We start from the raw sequence: 15,956 nt of genomic DNA on the forward strand, positions 1-15,956 counted from the left end.
CTGACTTAGCAGGGCCAGCATTTCAACCTTTGTCATGTCAGCTGAAGTTGTCATCTATTGACAAACAAGATGAAGGTTGACATCTGCCTTTCTGCTCTGTCTCAGTCTTTTCATTCCTGCCTTCCTTTCACTGAAGTGTTTGGCACTGCCTACTGACAAAAGCAGTTATGACCAAAAAAAAAAAAGTCCTGAAGTGTGATCTTTCTTAAAAATCTTTGGATTTCTAAATTATTCGTGAATACCGATGTTCAAAATGTTCCTGTTTTCCAGGCAGTTCTGGGAACCAAGCCCTCTGTCAAAACTTGCCTCACGGTTCCTCAGCGAATTTGGTACTGGGTAATACGGACACTGCTCTTTGCTTTCAGTGCTCTAAGAAGATTTGATTTTAATTTGTTTGTATAGGATCATAAAGTGCATAGTCTAACACCATGTTATATATTCAAGATCTTAGAAAAAACTTGGTCTTTTATAACTCCGCATGTGAAACTCTGTTTTCCTCTGTCAGGGAGAACTGACAGGTTGCCTGCCATCACCTCCTCTCCAGCAAAGACAGCAGCCCACAATGTCAGTGTGAAAACATCTGTTGAATGGATTTATTGACTAGGTCTTAGGTGTGCTTTTTTTTTCTTTTTTCTTTTTTTTTTTTTTCTCTCCACACCGTTTATTACAGCCCTGACCTAATGAACTTAATTTGTTGACATGTTTCCCTCAGTGTCTTACTTGATCCCATCTCACATTTCTTTCTACTGTGCTGTTTTCTTGGCAACAGGAGTTCCTGGCGCATCGGCGTGTCCACCAGTTGCAAATCTACCAGGCTCAGATGGCTACAGTTGGCATGGTGGGATTAGATAAACATCGGCCAGTGTCCAGGACCCCACCTTCCCCCACTGACTCCACATTACCTCACCCAGCCATGGACCAGCCCAGCCAGCATGTCTACACGACTGGTAGGATTCCCTAAAGACTATTTTTAATAGGCAGGGCAAATGCGTTTGTTCATGTGGGATCAACAGATTTAAATGCCTTGAATAACTCCTGCAGCAATGCATTCAGTTCTAGCCCTACTGTTCCTTGGTTTTATGATGCTGTACTGGCATCAAGTCAACCAGTGCAGCTGATAAATCACAGGGTTAATATTCACACAGTCATAAATTATTATCATTGACTGGCTCTGGCAATATAGCAACAGGTGCATTTTTTGTGCCTTTAAGTCATTTATAGATTTTTCTTTCATTTCCCCATCCTCTGGCTCTTTTCTTCATGTTCTGTTTCATAAAGAGACCACCAATAAGTTGAAGAAAGACCACCAGTAAGTAGGAAAGCTGCAGTGTAATTCTCAACGTCTTCATTTGACAAGTCAGTCTACACTGCAAGGATGGTTTCCCTACAGAAAGAGAAAAACCGTAGCACTGACTGGAAAGTGATGTTGACTACAGCTTTGGTGTCTTTCAGCATTTGTGTGGAGTTTCTACAGAGTCAGGTTTTCTGGTCAGGCCCAACGTAATCCAATCACTTAGGGAGCACCTGCTATCTGTCTGGCCTAGACTGTCTGAAGCAGAGGGGTTAGGACCTTCAAAATAATCAGTGAAAGGAAGAAAAATGATGACAAAAAAAGTCATTTTCGTAGGTAACCTAACCTTGCAAGATATGCCATCTTTTTAAGAGCCTGCATATCAGCACAACATGGTTATGTTATGTTAAAATATGGTTAGAAGTAAAGTTTCACTTACTCTGTGCACAAGAGTGCACAAGAGAAAATAGTACTTGGAGATACTGTTTATTCAGGTTTTTATTTTTGGAAGTAGTTATTCCTTTGCATTGGTTGGCAGAATTTGCCATGCTTTAAAACCTAACAGTTCTTGAGGACATGACCATGGACTGATATAGGATGGAGTCCTCAATGGGCACTGTATGTGTCTGTGTGAGACAGTGTGCTTTCTTGCCTCTCAAATTAGAATGTGAACATGGAAAGCAAAAGATTATTATCTTAAAGAAAAAAACAAAAAAAAACAAACAAACAAAAACAAAATAAAAAGAGATGTCCCAAAAGCATTGGTGAATGGGTGCAAGGTGACATTCAAAAATGAAAGAGAATTTCTTCTGAACGTATACAGTCAATTTAGGAATTTCACTTGTTGGATAAGAAACGTTTGGACAGTACAGATAGAAACCTGCTAATTCACTTTCCATGAGTTTCTGCAAAAAGACCAGCTGTGTAGAGACAGTATTATTAGGCCAGGCCACTGTTTTTCTTGTGGTTCATAGAATCCCCAAGACATTGTAAACTCATTCTGAAAGACTCACATAAGAGAACAAAAGCAAGCTCAGTGTGTATAGTCTTCAAAGTCCCGTTCAGAAATCTGCAATTTCACTGGAAAAGTTGAATAGGGTTGCAAATTTAAAGGCTGCTGTTTGAGTCTGATTGCTAAAGTTTATTGACACCTCCTGTTATAAATCCCCAGATAGGGGAGCAGGGCCAGGCAGGTAACATATATCCAGGGATTTGTGGCATCACCAGTGGAACTGTTTAAATGAGAAAATGTGAATTTCAGATGGAGAGTAATAGAGGAAATGAAATGATGTAGGACAGACACTGAGTGCAGATGGTTTTGGGAAGTGCGACATACCAGGCACAAATGGCTCAATTCAGCAAAAGGGAGCCTGATGGGGTTCTACAATGGAAATACAGACAGTGCATATGCAGAGTCAAGGCATATTAAGATCAGGCAGGCAATTTAACCTTGTTCTTTTAGTAAATCATTGCTGTATGAACCACAGCACTGGAAAGAAAAAGAGAGAACCAGTATTGCTTAATTCCACCTGAGATTCTCAATACTTCATTGAGCGTCTTTCTCTAAATAGGAAACAACTTTTTGTTGAATCCTTGTTTTTTTCTTTTGCTAAGTCTCTTTTCTCCTTCCACCTCTTTTTCAAAATAGTCACCTCTTATTAAAGTGAAAATCCTCCCATTCCCACACTCCCTACGACTTCATTCCTTTCATAGCAATTATGCTTCTCTGCTGTCTGTTCTTTCACTTCTTGTTTATATCCCCCATGTACTGGCTGAGGACAACATAGTTCAGTGCTATACCTGCTTCCAGACTGTGCCTATGCTAACTGGCCAGCCTACATGTATACCTCCTGGCTGAATGACCAGTCTGCTAATCCAACAGTGCCTACAACTGCTGGATTCACAACGAAGCATTACTTTTCTTGGAAGAAAATCCCTTTCTCTAACACTCTTCAGACTTACAGACATATATAACCTTTATCAGTGCAGTTTCTGAGTATGTTGAAGATAGTTTTGTACTATAAGAGTATCATTTTTGGATTGACATTGTACAGAGGCCTTGCAACACCAATACAGTTTCTGTGAAGAGTTATATATATAAAGTATCAACACATGATGTATTATGGTATGATATGGTACGATATTTTACAGAATAGCTTCATTTGTGAATCATTTCTCCTGAGTCTGGGTGGTGTCCTAGCACATATTCTTTACTCAGTGGAAAAAACGAAAAGGAGACAGGGTTTTTATCTATTATTTTACAGACTTTCCTAATTGCATTGGGATGAAAGCCCTGAGCAACCTGGACTGGTCACAGCGCTGACCTGCTTTGAGCACAGGGTTGGACTAGGGACCTCTTCCAGTCTGAGCTATGGTTCTATGATTTGCTCCATTAAGAGAGCACGAAATGAAACCAGCCATTACCTACAGCAATTGCTACACTACCCTTTTTAAAACTGCAAAGAAGGACTGGGTGGGTAGAAAGGGTGAAAATTCTCTTATATCACAAAGTGAGGTCAAATTCTGGTCTTAGAAATTAAAATAAAAACACCTCCATGATTTTAATTATTTCATATTGCATCTTTTCCTATTTAAGGACAAATATGCTTAGAAGAGTAAAAAAGGTAAAAGGAAAACTGCTGTTGCAAAACATTACACCAGCATCAAAATAAGCCTGTATTATTATTAGTTATGAGAGAAAATGTTCTTGGCCAAATATCTGAAGAGAATCAGAAAGGTGATGGTTGTGAGAGATGTGTACAATATATATGCAGTATGTGTGCAAATAGTAAGTTAAAGATGGAAAAAATATAAAATGTTCTTGATGCTCACCTAGATGATTTAAACAATATTTGATATTACTTAGTTCAGATTATTCTTCTGAAGTTAATTAGATGTTTTTCCCTTGGATTTTCTTATTGATACTACAGTTCTCCAGGATTTTTTACTTTCTTGAAAGCATTCTGTTAGCCAACAAATTTTCAGGTCTCCTGATCTCCCCTTTGTTCAGAATATTATTAAAAGAAGTTGACCCAAATAAAGAATTTTGGTGAAAAATGAGTGTTTGGGCTTCCTCACTAGGGAGATCTTGATTTTTCTAACTTAATGCAAATTCAATTTATTTTGTCCTGTGTCCTCTATCATAATATGGTTCAGTGGTGCCACCATTCCAGTCTGTCATCAGGGCCACATTCTGACCTCAATAATATTGGTGTAAATCCAGAATAAATCCATCAGTCTCAGTGGAGCTGCTCAAATTTACACAAGGAATCCGAGAGCAGAATCTGGCTGTAGGCATTTCTTCTAGAGAGACAGAATAACCATCTTTTATTAATATTTCACAGCAGTCTGCAATTGAAAACAGTTGTCTCTCCCTCTCCCTCTCTTTCTTTTGTGGGGGTGGGGAGATTATTGGCTGAATCCTGTTAGGGAAATCCTACAGGCTATTTTTAGCAGTAAGCTCTACTGCTGCATTGTGGTATTGTACCAAGCACATGTGCTGTATGACCAGCAGCCATACATCAGAATTACTTGCACATCCTAAATCAATGTAGATGCTTGCAATAAATGAAAACATATATCTCAGTCTTTTCTTAAGTCAAATAATCTTGTTTAGAAATAATTTCTTGCACTTTCTGGTGTGAATATCTTGCTATTTAAAAGTTTGGAATATAAATTTCTACCATGTAATACTGACCTGACCAGTTAAACTGATTTTTCATTTGGACAAGGTAATTCACATACAACAAAATTACATTTTCATTTATTTTCTATTTGGGTAAAAATATTAATGCATTAAGGAAGGGATGCCTATATCTATCTATGTCTATGTCTATGTCTATGTCTATGTCTATGTCTATGTCTATGTCTATGTCTATGTCTATGTCTATGTCTATGTCTATGTCTATGTCTATGTCTATGTCTATCTATGTCTGTCTGTATCTATATCTTATCTATCATCTATATCATCTATATCTATATCTAATCTATCATCTATATCATCTATATCTATATCATCTATACTATGCCTATATCATCTAATCTATATCTATCTCTATCATCCATCTATCTATACCTATATCATACATGTATACCTATGTCTATATCATCGTAAGCATTCTGCATTTCACTTCAAAACCGCTGTTTGGTTTCACCCCTGATATAGTATTCAAAAAGTGTCATTATTATATAATTTCTTGATTCTGTATAATACTAACATAATAAAACATATATTTTTTATTTTTATTAACTGCAGTTTGGACTATGCAAATCTAAGTGTATAGGGAACACTCATAATTAGAATAATATGATGGCTGAAAGAGTGGCAGACAAGAGATACTTTCAACTTCGAACTACTCTTGTCAACATTTAACAACAAGTGTTTCCATCAAAGTCCATTGCATATAAGTGCCTGCTTTGCCTAAGTGCTTCTGGAAATCCTAATGCATGTCCATTTAGCATCTAAACATCTCCCCTGTAAGGGGGATGGGAGGGAAGGTTTTCTTAGTTAATATTATAATGACCACTGCCAATTGTAAAATCTGGGTATGCAATAGACAGTAGAAGTTAAAGCTCTGGGTGCCAAGAAAAGGAAAGCTAGATATGTAAACATGCATCTATTTGCATGCACACTTGGTGTTTCAAATAACTTATAAGACCTGATGATAGAGCAGCAAAGCTTATAAACTGTGCAGCGCAAATAACTGCAGAGAAAAGAAATTATTAACTGCTTTGGCAATGCCAGCAGAGATTTTAAGCTGCATTAGTTTATTAGTTCCAGATTTTCACTGGTTCTTTTTTATTGTTTAAAAGAAAACAAACCAAAAAAATAAGTACAAGATTTCATTGCCAATGCACTATTTTTTTTTGTTGGATAACCGTTTAGCATAAAACCAGTCATGCTACATGTAGGTATTATTTTTGTGTTCTCCTTATGCTAAACATGATTGTCATATTATCATTTTGACTTAAATAGCAAAATCCCAAAGGATCAGTTCTAAAGTGCATGAGCTAAGTAATATGACAGCATAAATATTTCTAGAGCAGCATAATTTAAAAATTCTGGCTTCTAATTGAATTTTCTCAGAACCTTAACTTTGCATTACCCACAATGTATACAGGCTCCTATTCAGCAGAATTTTTAAACACTTTAATAAAGTTCAATATCCATTCAAGAACTTTGCTGAGTAAGGGTGGTATTGAGCATGTTGTTGAATCTGGACTTTAATTTTGTATTTTCTTCACTGGCTGACTTTTCAGTAGCAGGCTAAAACAATTTTCCCAGAACTGTGTTGGCATCCCAGCAGTGATGGCACATAAGAAAGAAGTTTTGAGTGCCAAGTTTTGCAGCTTGAAGAAGTTGTTGATTTGAGTCCTTTTCAATTGTAAGGGGAAGAAAAATCCAAATATTTCCCAAATGAAAATGGTTCACGGGGGTATTTTTTGTTCCAGACATTTCTGAGGGACATGCAAACAATAAGTAAATAAATAGCATTATTTTTCAGTGTCCTAGACTTTGTTTAAGAGCCTTGAAAACTGAAGCTTACTTTTCAAGCCTACTCTCTATAATTTCTCTCTTGCTCTTAACACACAGCTACAGAGCAATGTGATATTGATACCTCTGCGGTATAAAGTTGTTCTGTCCTTGGATAAATGAGCATAGAAAATTCCAAAGGAACTTTGCATTGCAGTCTAACAACAGGATTTGGTCTTAATTGTGTAGTGAGTGGAAGTTTTCTTTTTAATGAAAAATGACTCTGGCTGCCACTGTTGCATCTCTCTGAAATTTCCACCTGATATGCTTTTGACTTAATATAGTGTCAGTTAAGCACTACAAATACAAAGTAGCACTGTCATTGTAAAAATTATTTTAAAAGTTGTTTTTCTGAGTGGTTTTCCTCAGACTGCTATGAATAAATAATACTTTCTTGTACAGAGGTTGATTAACAACCTTAACTGGCTTTATCCACTAAATAAAGAGAAAATAACTGATTCAGTAACATTAGTCATTTTTTTCTAGACATAAAAGATTTAACAAGGCACCACCCAATTTCCTTTCTTCTTGACAGTTGTGTTTTTAGTATAGTTTCTTGAACACTATTTTTATATGTATGTACACTATACTATACTATGACAGATACAATTTTTAAGTCAACATTCACAGTCTCTCAAAGAAAATAGCATTTAAGATCCAGAATTTTCATCTTTCTCCAACTGACAAATAAAATCTAGATGTGCTGGAGTATGCGTGACATGAGACTATATAACTTGCATTTGTTTTACTCACTGTTTCTTATTGTGTTGTCTTTGTACTGAAGGTGTTGTATATGACAGTCTGATGCTGAAGCACCAGTGTATGTGTGGCAACTACGCTAATCACCCCGAGCATGCTGGAAGGATCCAAAGCATCTGGTCAAGGCTGCAAGAAACTGGGTTGCTAAACAAGTGTGAGGTAATAAAAGATAAAGACCAGATACTTGACTTTTTAAAGTAAATGGAAAAATTATTAAGTCCTAAATCTGTCTTAATTCTGTAAGAATAGAGTGAATTAACATCAAATTATTTGGATTTATCTGGTGATATTAAAATAGCACATTTTCAGAAAGCACACTTTCCAAGCAGAAAACAAATAATTTGCGCCATAGAAGTCATATCCATATGCATAAAAACCTAAAACTCAGGTGTAACCCTGCTCCTCACCTTGATATAGAAATTTAGAATGACAGAATCAAATGGCAACTGCAGAACTTTCAATAGAACAGTCCCCGATTTCTTGAAGCAACTAACAATTTTACTTCTGTAGTAGTATAGAGCACTGCTTGTTTACATGTACTTTCTATCACTCCATAAACACATTGAATCTTGTCTTATTTCAGGCTACAAACTGTTTTCAAAAGCATTGTAATTTTTCTGGAATACAATGGGTGCCAAGTCAAAAAAAAACAAAGCATTCAAGTGCAATCTTCTAGATAACATCAAAGCAACAGCAAAGCTTTCTTCTATTTTGATTTCCCTCAAAAAATCATGTATTAAAATATCATGCTTAAAGCAAACATGGGCTCTCAGGTTAATATATGTCTTGGGTTACTGAAAAACAACTTTTCCTACCGCTCACGGCTTCCTGCCAGTTGTGCAGCACTGTCAACTTCTGCAGAAACCTGTGGCAAATGAGGGTGCTTATGGCACTGCAGCACAAGTCAACAAAGTTCAACAGAAGTCTGCTTACGTTTTCAGGATCTCCAAATTGTCAGGGTTCATATACTCTCTTTTTGGTTTTGATATTTATTTATATATTTATTTATTTATTTTGATTTTTTTTTTAGTTACTTTTCTTTAAATACTTAGGTTTTTACAAACCCAGTGGAACAGGTATAATAGCTCCCCCCCCCACCCCCTGTTTTTTTTTTAGTTATTAGTGGCTGTACACAAAGAGTATTTTGCCTAGTATACTGGGCAGGGAGACATTGCAAGGACTAGAAAAGGATTTGTTGTATACAATCATTTAACTAGGTGGCAGCACTCTAACAGGCTACTGTTGTTCTTTTTTAGCTTGGATAATTTTTTTTAATCTTCAAGAAGACATTCTTTCAGCAAGGTCCTTAAGGCCACATATCACACAAGTGGTTTCATTGACGGGATCACATACTTGAGTAAGTTAAACACCCAGTTGAGTGCTTTACTAAATGAAAGCCTAGATACCTTATTGACTCAGGACCCATACTATACAGAAAAGACAAAAGAGGACAAACAGGTAAAATGCAACGTGCCACTATGTATTGTTTTCTTTATCAATAAACAGATTTTGCTGAATAATAAATTGTATAGGTCTCGAAAAGGTAAATTGGTAACGTAGTATAGATTAGTTCTGAGGTGCAGGCTAGTTTCTTGGAAGACTTACGGCTTTCCCTTGCAATTCTGCAATTTCAAAAATTGAATTATAGCCCATTAGGTCTTACAAAATCCAGAGAATGGGCAGAAACGAAATAAATAATTTCATGTTGAATGGCATTCAGTTGACTTTGACTCCCATTGTGTGCTTTGAAATGAAGCTGGAATGTGAAATGAGCTGTCAAAATGTAAACTGTGATGATAAAATCTTGGGAACTTCTGTGTGAAGTTCATGCATAGAACTGGTGTTTATCTTGATCCTGTTATGTAGTGAAAGGCAGGATTATATCTGATGATGTAATCCATCCTTTGCTTCACTGAATTCTCTACCATTTGCTTGATATCAAGCACATCCTTAAACCTGCTCACTTTTAAAAATATAGAAGGGTTGAAGCAATTTGGTTCAACAGTACTTGGATTCTTTAGAAAAGTTATTCAGCTGAATATGTGACTCATGTCACTAAAGGAGTGGTTATTGCATTATTCAAGAAATAGTGAGTTAATACCATTAAACTGTGTTCTGGAATACACCAAGTTGAGGTTGCAGAGCCAAAGCATCACTTGAACTGCACTGTCTCTTTTCCTGACTTCCGAATACTCCCTCATGGACACTAGTATTTCTTAATATAATTTCTCAATATAGTTTCCCAGAGTTTCTGTCAGAAGGAGTGCGGGGATGGGGGGATGTTTTACCACATGTAGTGTCTCATGCACCAAGTCTGAAGGACAGCTTAGGAACAGCAACCTGCAACAGCCAGTCAGCAAACTCTCTACAGCAACTGTAAACTTTTTTTTTTTTTTTTTTTTTTTTTAATTAAAAAAGTATCCCACAAATGGACTGCAGTTCCACTTTTGCTTGATGAGAAGTTCCAGGATCAAATCCAGCTCAGTCAGGTATAGCACAGATCTCTTACCTTGCAACATGTGCATCCTTAGTCACAGAAGTGTGCTGGGGGGTGGCCTGCCTATTTTCTTATTCTAGCAAGAAACCTTTACATAAATGAAAAATCTATGTCTATATGATCTTTTTATCTCTGTCAGGGAACAAAACATGGTCTCTAAACCGTGTAATGTGGATTAACCTCTCTCATGCACCTCATATCTCTGGTCCTGGAGAGATGAAGAGCACAGAGAAGCCAGGCATTGCCAGCTGAGCATGGGATAATGGAAGTCATACATACTGGGCTGACACTGGACTCTTTGAAGTTAATAGATTAATCTAGATAGTTTAATATAGACTTTACCCACTAACTGTATATATTGCTCACATTGCCCTCATATATAGCAAATTTAAAATATAGCTTGGTAAATTCATAACAACATTTGACTAGGCTATTCAAAACTGTATCTTCACTACAAAATAAAATGTGCCGGGGACTGTTCTTCACCACTGTGGCCAACTGGCATAGAAAAGCCCATGTTCATACTATCAGGAATGCTCCCTGGCCCATGCCAGCGCCCCAGCCATGTCTGCAAGGTTTTTGGGAGAGTGTTAGTTGCTGCTCTGCCAAAACGGTGTGAAGGACCACTTTAGCAATTTAATAGTACAGATGATTGTGTTCCTCTGCCTGGGAATGTTTCCTGACACTGCTTAATTTACTGCTGCATATATAGCCAAAAGGACCTGTTTCTCCAGACTGTATTTTGTCTTCCTAGCCATAGACATTTGAGCTCTAGAATTATTCAAACAATGTTAACAGGATTCTTGCTAAATCAAGAATCAAGTTCTAGCTTTTGGAATATTTTATTTTATTATTTTTGTTTTGTTTTGTTTAAAATACTATAATTTTTCCAAATGGATAGATTACTTCCCCCATTGTTTTTCCCAAGTTGAAAGAGAAAAACATTCAGATCACAGCCAGCCCTAGAGAGTGGGACCTGAGACACCAGTCCCTGACTGAGCCCAGGGCAAGAAGGTGCAGTCATTACCCTCTGTTCTGGACTTTTTTATAGTCTTGGTATTTAAGAAATGTATTGGGAAAGTACAGTTTGGCTATAATATTTTTTCATTAGGTTAGCAGTGTTGTGCATGTTTCTGAGATATCTGTTCTGTGTTTGGTAAAAGTTGACCAATGTAGAACAGACAGCTGTGAAATACAGCCCTAGAACAGGGCAGCTAAAAAGACTGGCATAAAAACAACCATTAAGTTTATGATGATGATGATGATGATGATGATGATGATGATGATGATGATGGAATTTTCTCTTTGTAAAGAACAAAGCATAGCTGCCTTACCTTTGGGACAAAAGAAAGACTGAGTTATGTTTTGGTAGTGGTGTCTGCTTTCTACTTGTTCTATGGAGAGGAAGTATTTACGTAGCTCCTGTGGGGCCATAATTTACATGCACATGACTGGTATTAGGTTATACTGATCAACACAGTTTTAGAAAGGAGGGGAGGGGAGGGGAGGGGAGGGGAGGGGAGGGGAGGGAAAGGAAAGGAAAGGAAAGGAAAGGAAAGGAAAGGAAAGGAAAGGAAAGGAAAGGAAAGGAAAGGAAAGGAAAGGAAAGGAAAGGAAAGGAAAGGAAAGGAAAAGGAAAGGAAAGGAAAGGAAAGGAAAGGAAAGGAAAGGAAAGGAAAGGAGAGGAGAGGAGAGGAGAGGAGAGGAGAGGAGAGGAGAGGAGAGGAGAGGAGAGGAGAGGAGAGGAGAGGAGAGGAGAGGAGAGGAGAGGAGAGGAGAGGAGAGGAGAGGAGAGGAAAGGAAAGGAAAGGAAAGGAAAGGAAAGGAAAGGAAAGGAAAGGAAAGGAAAGGAAAGGAAAGGAAAGGAAAGGAAAGGAAAGGAAAGGAAAGGAAAGGAAAGGAGAGGAGAGGAGAGGAGAGGAGAGGAGAGGAGAGGAGAGGAGAGGAGAGGAGAGGAGAGGAGAGGAGAGGAGAGGAGAGGAGAGGAGAGGAGAGGAGAGGAGAGGAGAGGAGAGGAGAGGAGAGGAGAGGAGAGGAGAGGAGAGGAGAGGAGAGGAGAGGAAAGGAAAGGAAAGGAAAGGAAAGGAAAGGAAAGGAAAGGAAAGGAAAGGAAAGGAAAGGAAAGGAAAGGAAAGGAAAGGAAAGGAAAGGAAAGAGAAAAGAAAAGTAGACAAGGTCCCACTTCATGCTCTCACCTCTCCTTCCTATGGTGGTCCAGCAATATTTTCCTTTTCAGAGTGGAATTTGATATGAATATGGGTAATTTTACACCTTCTGCTGTCCGCATCTCATGGACCAAAGGGGACTGAATGAAAGAATTAAAAGTTTTACAAACCTTTGAGTCTGCCAGATCACATGGACCAAAATATATATAAAAAAAATTCATCCCCTGAGCCTCAGTTTACCACTAAAGAAGAAATAACACAGGAAAGTCTATAAAGACACTTTAAGAGCAAAATCCTTTGCAGTGTTGAACATACTCAGGTTAGGCACTGGAAGCCCAAAACACATGAAGATAATAACTGTGTGTGTATGAATGATATACCTGCAATTTCCTCATAAAGAAGAGAAAGAGTGATGAGAATGAGATGAGAATGAGATGAGAGATGAGAAGAATGAGAGATGAGAGAGAAGAGAGAGAGTGTACTGACTGGCAAAATATCCATGTTATCTCTGTGTATTTTTTTCAAAATAAGAGAGAATTTAACAATTATGAGAAATCCCAGAAAAGTAAGAAACACTCTGAAGACCTTCTTTACAAACTGAGTAACCTGAGAGAATCTCTGAGACACTGTCTCCATACAAATAGCTGCAGTAAAGGCATTGGTCATCATACATTGAGAGACCTGAGTGAGAAATATTGCTTAAGCTATGTCAACAATTCCTGTTAGTTTAGCAGAGAGAGATAGGCGGTGTCACCTTTGTCTTTTTGAATCTCTAACTATGCAAGAGTTTAGTCTGCTGAAAGTCTAACCAAAATCCCTAGGTTAACAGAGGTTATCTATGTGAAACTTTAATGATATATTTTAATCAGGAGACCAGACTAGACAGTCCTCTTTGACCTTAAATTCTATGAAAGGTGAAAACATTTTCCTGTTGTGGGGAGAATAGCTTTCTGGTTCTGGACTGGTTTTTTGAAGTGCTTAGGTGCATTTTGCTCTTCTGAGATGTGCAAATGTGTGTGCTGATGAGGGGACCTGCATATGGCAGAGGTGGGAGCCAACACACAGATTGCCATGTACATTAGAAAAGAATGACTTGCCTTTCTACTATGGATGTATGACCAAACAAGCCCTTTCAAGTTCCCCAAATGAAACAAATATGGTCCAAAAGTTCTCCTATGCTATTTCACCTTTTTCATCAGCTTTGTGTCATTTTTCTGCTTTCTAGTACACTTTAGTCTTTTGATGTTACTAAGGGCAAAGAAAATGAAAAAGGACATATTAAAATAAAAAAGATGTGGATAAAAATGTACGTATAAAGCTATACAGATGCATATGTTACGTTGTCTAATAGCTCATGCCAGCAAGAGACAGAAACTTGCTTTACATAACTGAAGTTATATGATTCCAGACTCTGGTAATAGACTTATGGCATGTGCTTTTATAAATCAGCTAAATCCTGACATCATTGTGTAAGAATAATTGTTCTTATTATTACAGGGCATTTTAGTATCACTTTTTGTGTGTGTGTTTGTGTGTGTGGAAACTTAGATAGTTAGAATTTTAATTCTATTCAAAATGGATTGACCTGCAGAGATACAGCAAAGGTGGGATGAAAGGAACAATAAATGAGGAGGTGTGAATGCAGAAACAGTGCAGATGTGCACTCTTTACATTTCCCTTTCCTCCTGCCATTTACTGTGTGAATGAAACGTGCTTGCTAATGTTCAATGTTGTAGCTGGAGAAGCCTTGGAGAAAGGGCAGCTTGGCTGTTGGCTGCACCTTGAGGACCTTACTGTCAGGAGTAGCCTGAAGTAGGCTGTTAGATGCTATTTGGTTTCTTCAACAAGCTTTTTTCTACACAGCCTCTGTCTTCCTAGAGAATCTGGCTAGCAATATTGGGTAACAGGAGGCTCCTCAGCAAAATACTGTCCACTCTGGTTCATTCTGGGGTTCATTTAGAGACCCTACCCAGTTAGTGTAGAACTATAGAATACCACAGAGCTCCCCGTTATAAGAATGGTGTCTGGCTGTGGGTCTTCTCGTAGTTAAAATGGTACAGCATTTAACAGCACTTAAAAAGAGAGAGACAGTTAACTGTCTTAGGCATGTCCTATAGAGCTTTTGTGTAACTTGTAGAAAATATATGACCAGAGTATATGTTATATAAATATATGACTTTTTGATGTCACCTTCATAAAGTACCCCTATACTTTTCTTACACATTTGTTTTAGCTGTCCTAGACACTAACTCTCCTTCCCTGTTTTGCTGTTGAAAGCTGGATATAAAGATTTTAAGCAGCTGATCAGAAACATAGACATTAATAAGAATGGATGAATGAATAAATGTTACCAGTCACCTCGCCTGTGAAGAAAAATACTTCATCTGACCCAGAAGAACTATTATAGAGTGCACTGACTCCATGAAGTAACATAATGTGCTGATTTTGATTGTGCAACTGTGTGTTAAAAGGATGTGAGTGCACTGCTACAAATTCTCATGTGAGACTGGGAGAGGCCTGAAGAAAGTAGTGATGAAAAAAGGGTTTATTAAGTCATTTAGTTCTTGGATCATTCCTTAAAATGTTTTTTCCATTGTTGTATTCAGTCCAGTTCTAAACACTACAAGAAATAGGGCTTCCACCATTTCCCTGGAGGGGAGCTTGTTCCCAGTCATCTAGATCTAACTCTTAGGACATTTTGCCTGATTATTTAGAAAAAATTGCTACTGCCTAACTCAGTATAAACTGTGCTTGGTTCTCTCCTAACATCCCCACACCCATCCCCCAGAAGCTCTTTTTGTCCTCACATTCTCTTTAATATTTATGAAATCGCTTTCTTCTCCTAGTGAAGAGGTTGCTGCTTCTGGATGTGCATGAGTAGGTGATGGATATAATAAGAATGACAACTTAAACTCTAAAAAAACTAGATGTGACCAATATTTCTGTAACAGGTTAATCAGTCTAGTAAAACTAGGTCACTCTATTTAGATAACTCCTGTACCTGTTTATTTGTAGACCTTTACAGTCAGGCAGATCCACAGTCAAACCTGTGAGAGGTTTTGCCCCAGATGTTCATAATGACCAGCTCTGCAAACAGAGTCTAAGACGTTAAAAACAGTCCATTTTCTCTTTGTGTTATGAACAGGAAAGATGATCTTGGGACCTGAACTTTGTTGACAGTGCTGTTTATTATGCCCAAACCTGAACAAAATCTGCTTCATGTTGCTGTGTTTGCAAAAGCACTAACACAGGCAGAGAAGTAAATATTTCCATGACACTCTGTAACTCCTAATACATACAAGGAACAGACCTGGTGAATAAGAAAGTTTTAGTTTTATCTTTTCTTCCTTCTTTCCTATCTGCCTTATTTATCTAAACTGATTAAATTTATAGAATTGATAGTCCCTTTAGAAATAGTCCCTTTTTAACACTGATTTAAGTGGGGAGAGTACAAGCTGGTGAAACAGTTAAAGAGACAAACTCCACATGCAAAAACATAATAAAGCAAGTGAGTCAGTATCTGCAACAAAAAAATGATCCTGGGAGATCAAACATATTCCAAAAAAAAAAAAAAAAAGATATGGAAATATTTTATTGAAGAGCTTACACTTTAATTTTCTTCCTCTCTCTGGCTCTCCTCACTGTAATCATGCTCTCCCAGCAGCATAAATTGCAGGTATTTTAATAACACAAAAAACATTAATCCATACT

Source organism: Netta rufina (genome assembly GCF_964035555.1).
Source record: "Netta rufina genome assembly, chromosome: 2".
In the NCBI taxonomy this organism is placed as follows: Eukaryota; Metazoa; Chordata; class Aves; order Anseriformes; family Anatidae; genus Netta; species Netta rufina.